The sequence below is a fragment of the Gadus chalcogrammus genome, chromosome 9 (assembly GCF_026213295.1).
Source record: "Gadus chalcogrammus isolate NIFS_2021 chromosome 9, NIFS_Gcha_1.0, whole genome shotgun sequence".
NCBI lineage: Eukaryota > Metazoa > Chordata > Actinopteri > Gadiformes > Gadidae > Gadus > Gadus chalcogrammus.
The window spans coordinates 25,370,604-25,378,143 of NC_079420.1; positions in this window are offsets into that span (position 1 = coordinate 25,370,604).

The following is a 7,540-nucleotide window of genomic DNA, read 5'->3' on the forward strand; positions in this document are numbered from 1 at the left end:
TGGACGCAGACTTTTAAACGCCCATTTTTAAACAGTTTGAGTGACAGATCGGATGGCCCTCCCTCGCCCCTAATTACTGTAATGATAAGTGATATCAAAGGAGCTGACAATAGGTGGAAGTTTAACATCAACAGATGCTGGATTGACTGTATGTTGTACCGCAGAGTGAAAGTAGACTGAGAGAGTTCAATATTAAAAACAGCTAGCTGAAGCTAGCACAAGTTCGATTCATGATGTTTTATTTATAGATGAATAAGAACATTACATGGTACCAGGAGTAGGGTCAAGTATAAGAAGCTACACAACATGATGGATGCAATGAAAACGCCAAGTCCGCTGAAGCTGAAGTTGGAGGGAAGTTGGAGGGCTTTCAAACAGCAGTTTCTGCTGTATATTGCAGCTGTCTGAGTGGATCAACGGGCAGATGAAAGAAAAATAGCCATGCTGCTCAGTGCTCACTGTCGCCGGCACAGAAGCAATAGAGGTCTTCAACATTTTTGTGTATGCTCAACCTGAGGACAAAGACAAGTATGATGAAGTCTTGAAGAAATTTGATGAGCACTGTCTATCAAAGAAAAATGAAAGGTACTAGAGGGACGTTTTTCGCTCATGCCTACAGCACCAGGGTGAGTCTTTTGATACGTTTCTTACCGACCTCAAGATTAAAGCTCAGTCCTGGAATTTTGGTGATCTCAGAGACTCCATGATAAGAGACTAAACAGTGTTTGGAACTGGTTAGAAGAGACTCCGGGAGAAACTCTTTAGAGAAACAGAACTCACGTTGGACAGTGCTATAAAAACATGTCAAGCCAGTGAGCTAGCACAACAACATGTGCTGACTTTCTGAGAGCCTGCTCATGGAGCAGTGCGCAAAGAAGACGTAGCAGTGAACTCCGTGGCAACAAAAGGAAAGCCATGGAGCAAATGTAAAAACAATGATAACAGGGTTAAAACCAGTGAAAATTAAATGTTCACCTGCAAGAAATGTGGCGAGAAACATAGACCGAGACAATGTCCAGCCTATGGAAAAACATGTGCAAAATGTAAAGGACAAAATCATTATGCAAGGATGTGTCTCTCTAAGAAGAAAAGACAGGGTGTACACACAGTGCAGGAAGACTCAGATGACAGCGATGATTTAAGTGACACATTTTTCATTAAAATGGTGTCACATGATGTCACTTTTCAGTCCTCAGAAATAAACAATACAGATCAAACTGTAAGTACAGTCACAGATTATAAATGGACTGCTCCAATGTTAGTCAATGGGACAATTGTAACATTTAAATTGACACATGGTCCAAAGCTAACTTGATCAGTGAGAAGGATTTCAACACACTGACTGAAAAGCCTAAAAGATTCACAGAGAAAGTCACGCCTCTGAAGGCTTATAATAACCAGCCGATACAAACAAAAGGTCCATGCAGACTTAAAGTTACTGTGGAAGGCAAACGGCATAACATTCTGCTCATCGTTGTCCCTGATGGACACAAGTCACTCTTAGGTGACAAAGCATCTGAGGACCTAGGACTAGTAAAGAGGATCTATCAGATAAATACTGACAGCCTGACAGTGGTCAAACAAGGCAAACAACTGGAACACCAACAGTGTGAGGGAAGTTCAAACATGGTCAATGAATTCTCTTCGGTCTTCAAAGGGCATGGGACATTACCTTACACTTACAAAATTCAGCTCAAGGACGATGCCGTGCCTGTAGTGCATGCCCCAAGGAGAGTGCCTGCACCACTCAGGGCTGGCTTGAAAAAATAACTTGAGAGAATGACTCAACTGGGTGTCATTGAGCGAGTGGAAGAGCTCACAGATTGGGTGAACTCCATCACTTGTGTCAAGAAAAATAACACAGGTGCTCTAAGGCCACGTTTATACGTAGCAGGGTATTTATAGAAACAAATATTTCCCCCCCTCCGTTTTCAAAAATAACATTGTGCACACAACATCGTTTTCAAAAAAGTTGTCGTTTACATCAAAACGGATAAATACGCCGTTGGGACATTATAACTATGCCAAACCTATGGGCGGCAGTGTAGGGAGAAGGATAAAGCCATGCAAGCCAATCAGAATCCTCAGAATCAACAACAACGAATAACACGAGCGTCTTCCTGTAACAAACAAACTGTAAACATAAGGCGCTCATATGACGTTAAGCATTTCCTGGCGCATAATGTGACGTTTCAGAACCTAAAACCCCGTTTCTACCCGTTGACACGACAACACGTAACCGGCGTTTTCAGAAATCTCCACTTTGGCCGGAGTTTTTAGAAATGATCGTTTTCTGTGACAAAAACTGCGTTTTCGTGTAAATGAGAGGCCAAACCGTGTGAAAATATCTGCGTTTTCCCTTCGTGTAAACGGGGCCTAAGAGTCCGCCTTTATTCCATAGATCTAAATGAAAATATTAGAAGAGAGCATTATCTGATTCCAAAAAGAGAAGAGATATTGAGTGAAATGGCTGGTGCCAAGTTAGCACCATTTAGCAAACTAGATGCTTCACATGGGTTTTGGCAGCTGAGGCTGGACCCAGAAAGCAGCAAGTACACTACCTTTAACACACCATTTGGGCGTTACTGTTTCTTGAAGCTCCCGTTTGGCATTAAATCAGCGCCAGAGATCTTCCACAGAGCTATGGCGTCCATAATAGAGGGTCTGGATGGCACCAGAGTTAGATGGTTTTCCCTCTGTGCAAGGTCATTAGCCCAAGTCCTACAAAAAAATAACGACTGTAATAGCAGATGTTGAAGTTGTTAAATCGTTAACTAACCATTTGTATGGAACAATCGGTTAAGGTAAGTTGAGTGCTTGAGTCTCGACACTTTAGAGAATGTCTAGCACGCAACTTGAATAAGCCATGTGCGATATTACCCGGGCTCCAGCGCAACTTTCCTTACCAGGTGAAGCCAGGTGAAGCCTACTTCAGTAGCCTCCTAGGCTACTGAAGTAGCCTAGGACCATTCATACAGGAGCAAGCAAGAACGTTACCTTTTTCTGTCCTTGGGAAACGAAAAGACGGACAATCCGTTTCCACTGTAAGTGCAGTTTATCATTGCACATTTAAGAGGCATTTCTTTTTTAAACTATCTTTATTTTCGAAAAATAGACAATGACAGATTAAATGATATTGAGCGGGATATTGACTGTATTATTTAAGGTGGTCATACCGTACCTACCATGTATATAACACATTGAACATTGAACACAAGAAATGGAAGAAATTCCATTCATGGCCATGTACTTTCACCATACATACTATTATGTTCTTCAAGGAAAGAGGGGTCGAATCCAAAGGAATAGCTTTAAAGAGACTTTATTTGTATAAAGTATTTTCGGTATGGTAAACTGATGCTCTGAAGTTAAGAGAGATGTTCTCCTAGCTGGTCTAAGACATCAACCCACGCATGCCCTAGCGCTGCCTGGAGAATTCTACCTGTCTCCACGATGTGGAGGCTTTCTTATGGACTCGGAGGACCGGAAGACTTGCAGAAAACCGGTGGGACGTAATCCTCGGTTTTCCTCGCTTGGTCTGTGGTGCTGCCCTCTGTGGATAAAGTATCTATTGCAGCCTTCAGTAAGGCTCCCCTTGTGGCTATGTATGGTATTTACGGCTAATATGTTTGGTCTTCATTGGGTCTATGTGTGGGTAGCTTAGATTCTTAAAATACGTAACAGTCCCTCCTTGGTCATCTCAGATGACCATACAATAATATTTTAAACCATAAACACCATTTACCACACCGAAAACATAGTCAAATTAGGATCAACACCATCTACCGTTGTGGAAAACTCTTGAATAGAGGGAAAAACCACAACGGGCTCATAATACTGAAATGGCATCCACCTTGTGGGTCTCATTGGGAATACAGGTCATTATTTAACAATACAACAATGAACATAAATCTTGTTATCATACAATCACATGGCCAAATATCACACAAACAAAACTATTCATAGAAATCCTGAGCTAATACTTTTGGTTATGTGCTACAAGGCCATACAATTTTCATCATGTGCAAAAGTAAAGTAAAAATTGGTAGTCATAATACAATTTAAAAATTTCAAAATAATTGATAAGCTATCATGGATTTGGGGGGGTTCAGGTGATCTTCGTGTATTGGTGCGCTGGTTCATGTGGGTGGTTTGGGCATAGATTTGGGGGGTTCAGGTGATATTCGTGTTTTGGTGTGCCGGTTCATGTGGGTGGTTTTGGGCTTGTTATTAATGCAGTCATTGTTTTTTCTGTCGCCGTCTGGCCTGTAATTCATGAACCCAAGACTCGTCCCTCCTTGTCAAGGGCTCAACTCAGAGAGGTTACTCCTACATCATGGGAGCCTTCAAACAGGTTCTCCGTCGTCGTCGTGTCAGTAACAGGTGGCCTGTAAAACAATCGCCTCAAGGAAGATCAACTGTACCATTATTAATGCAGCGATTCAGAAATAACGAGTTGTACTCACAACCAAACAATACTATATAATAACAAGCACAACTCGTCTTGGTGGTTCAATAATTAATTATTCAAGTAAATCCAGGATATTGATTATCTTAGACACAGGTGCTACAAATGGTGGCATTTTATTCTATATATTGTAATTGGATAGGTTCAGGTTCCTCAGGTGGTATCTCATTCAAGTTCAACGGATTATATCTGATTCCTACGTAAGCATGAATGTCACCTGGCACTTTTGTGGCGCCCAATGCTGTGGTGATCAGCCGATTCAGTAGCCCTCGTGCGCAAGGAATACAACAGCAGCCGACAACAATTAACACGGCTACTGCCATTATTCCCGCGATGAGTACTGACTGGATCATACCTCTCCACCTACCAAACAGGTTCTCCATCCATCCAGCTATTGGGTCACCAATACCGGAGTTCTCGGCCAACTCCAACTTGAGGGATTGTAGTCCAGCCAATGCCCTGGCCACGGACCCATCTGGTGCTGTGTTATTGGGGATAAATGTACAACATGTTGTCCCTATCATCCCGCACACCCCTCCTCGTTCTGCTATAATAACATATCTAAAGCTAGCTTATTCTGATAGGTCATCCGGGAGGTGGCATCCAATTGTTCGGACAGTCCTTTGACTGCCTCTTCTGTAAAATTAACAAACCGTTGTTGATTATAGTATATGTAATTTATCCAGTCAACATTTTTATTAATAGTAGACCACCAAAATAGAACTGATTCAAATCCTGCCGCTATCTGATTCCGGGCTTTATGTTAACTGTATGATTGCGCATGTTCCTGAGAATTCAAAGGGGAGAACTCCCCTGAGGATCAGACCTCCACAGAACCACCATATATCACTACGGGCACGGGTCATATTGGAAATGATCCCACCTTTCTCCCTGTTCCCCTTCCTGTGATACAATGATAGTCCGGAGTTAAATTAACTTCAAATCTTGGGGGTAAAGATCTAATCGGGGTCTGAGGATACATGTTATTTAGTCTGGATTTTATTGCAATTGTGCACCCTGGGATGTGGCCGTCCACGAATAATTCCAATAGACAAACAAAACCTTGCGGTGAATTATGCGGGGTGATTCTAGCGGGGGCTGTGGTCAAGGAGGGGCGGCCGGCGGCACAGATAATGCAGTTGGTCTTGCCCTGGGCTCGGGCCGTGTAGTTCATCCATTTTAACCACATGTTCTGATCAAGCTCACCCGTCTTTACCTCCCAATATTCTTCGTGCGTCCCTCCATTTGGGTGCACTACCGGGGGTGGTGAGAGATGTGGCGCTTCTAAGGAATCATACGTCTTTCTAGATGGAAATTTATTGGGACCGCATGCAATTCCTGATAGATGGATAACTACCTTTAGGTCCTCCCCATAAGTATCCGCCCTTAACGTTAGAAAAACCAGGCCTTTGTCTGTCTTATGAAATCTGTTTTCGGGAATGAGTAAATCTGCCCTTACTTTTATGAATATTGACTCTCCCTTGACTGCTAGACCATTATTGCTCCAGACTTCCTTATAGTCATATAATCTTCTGGTAAGGGAGATTCCCTTTTGGATTTCCTTGTAGTTGGACCACAGGGGATAATAGCCCTCCTTGTACCCAGGATGGGTAAGCCACGATGCCTGAGACCACTCCTCGCAGGAATAACCTCTCATGTAGCTACCGTCTCGTCTGGTACTTACGCACATGTACTTTTCTGCCTGGTAGACCCGGTCCATCCTGGTCCCACAGGGCAGCATATCACAAAAATTCAGCTCAAAGATACTTTCTATCCCTCGACAGTACCTTAACCAGACCTGACCTGTTGTTGCTGGTTTTGACGGTGGGTACCTGGCGATGTTGTCTCCCGCTCCTTCTTGGAACAGGACTACCAGAAGGAATCCTACCAGGTACTTTACCAAGGGCACGCTGTGGCCCATCGTCTTGGGATGAGGAGTGTTTGTCCTTGGCTTGGAGTGCAGCTAGGTCGGTCAGGGTCTCAGTCCACGATCTGCCAGGAGTATCTGCTTTGCGGCACCGGCTCAGGTGGTGCCACTGGGCTCCGCGTCGGTCCTCTACAGAAACAGAAAAGGGTGTGGCCAAGAGTACCTTGTATGGCCCCTTCCACCGGTCTTCTAGGTCTTTCGATGGTTTTTTTTTCACCCAGATCCACTCGCCAGGTGTCACCGACGTTGGTGACGGATCCTCTGGATCGGACGGCTTCTGGTCTGTGATCTGTCTTGCTACACAACTTTCAATCCTTGATTTAATATTCACACTACATCCCTCCTTGCGCATTGCTTCAGCCATGCGCATTAAAATTAACCAATCCTAACCATTTCTTATTTTGGTATTTTGGACCTCGTCAGGTCTGTTGAACTATGCATTTCTACCGCTTGTCCTCAGGATCCTCTATTGGGGGGGACTCCTCTATTGGAGGTTGTCCCAGAACTCTTCTAATAAGAATCCCCAGGCCTGGATAACCCCGGATTTCTGTGGACGAGCGGTATGCACGCTATGGACAACTTTAAAGGCTAACCGTTCATGATGTGGAGTCTAGCTATTTTAAGATCACTGTGTAACTGCCGTACAGGGATCTGGTTGATGCAAGACCTCTGGGTTGGTGCCTTTTTGTAGGATTTCTTTTCGGTTTTGGAATCCGGCTTTCCTAATTGTCGAATACAAGATAATGCATTCATATTGTGGTACGATATTATATCTATTGCAATCGCTCCAATGGAGGCAATAGTTGACCTTTGAACATTTCACGCAGTGTTTATTCGTAAGTAGTAGCTGATTATAGCAGAATTTAAGCCATGTAGATTTAATATTCGCAAAAAACGTATTGTAATTGTGTCTACCGCAGTTGAGCTAACTCCCTCCTTGGGCACCGTTTAAAACCATGTGCACCATTTATTAATTCAACATATTATTCTAGCAGTTGAACCCCGTGTCTATTTGAACCAGCCTGGTTCTCTACCTGTCTTGCTATACAAAACGCATGTTGAATAGACAGAAGTGCTCAGCAACCTGAAAAAATAATTACTGTCAGTGTTTGGCATTCGTTCTTATACTGCCATTTCCTGGAGAG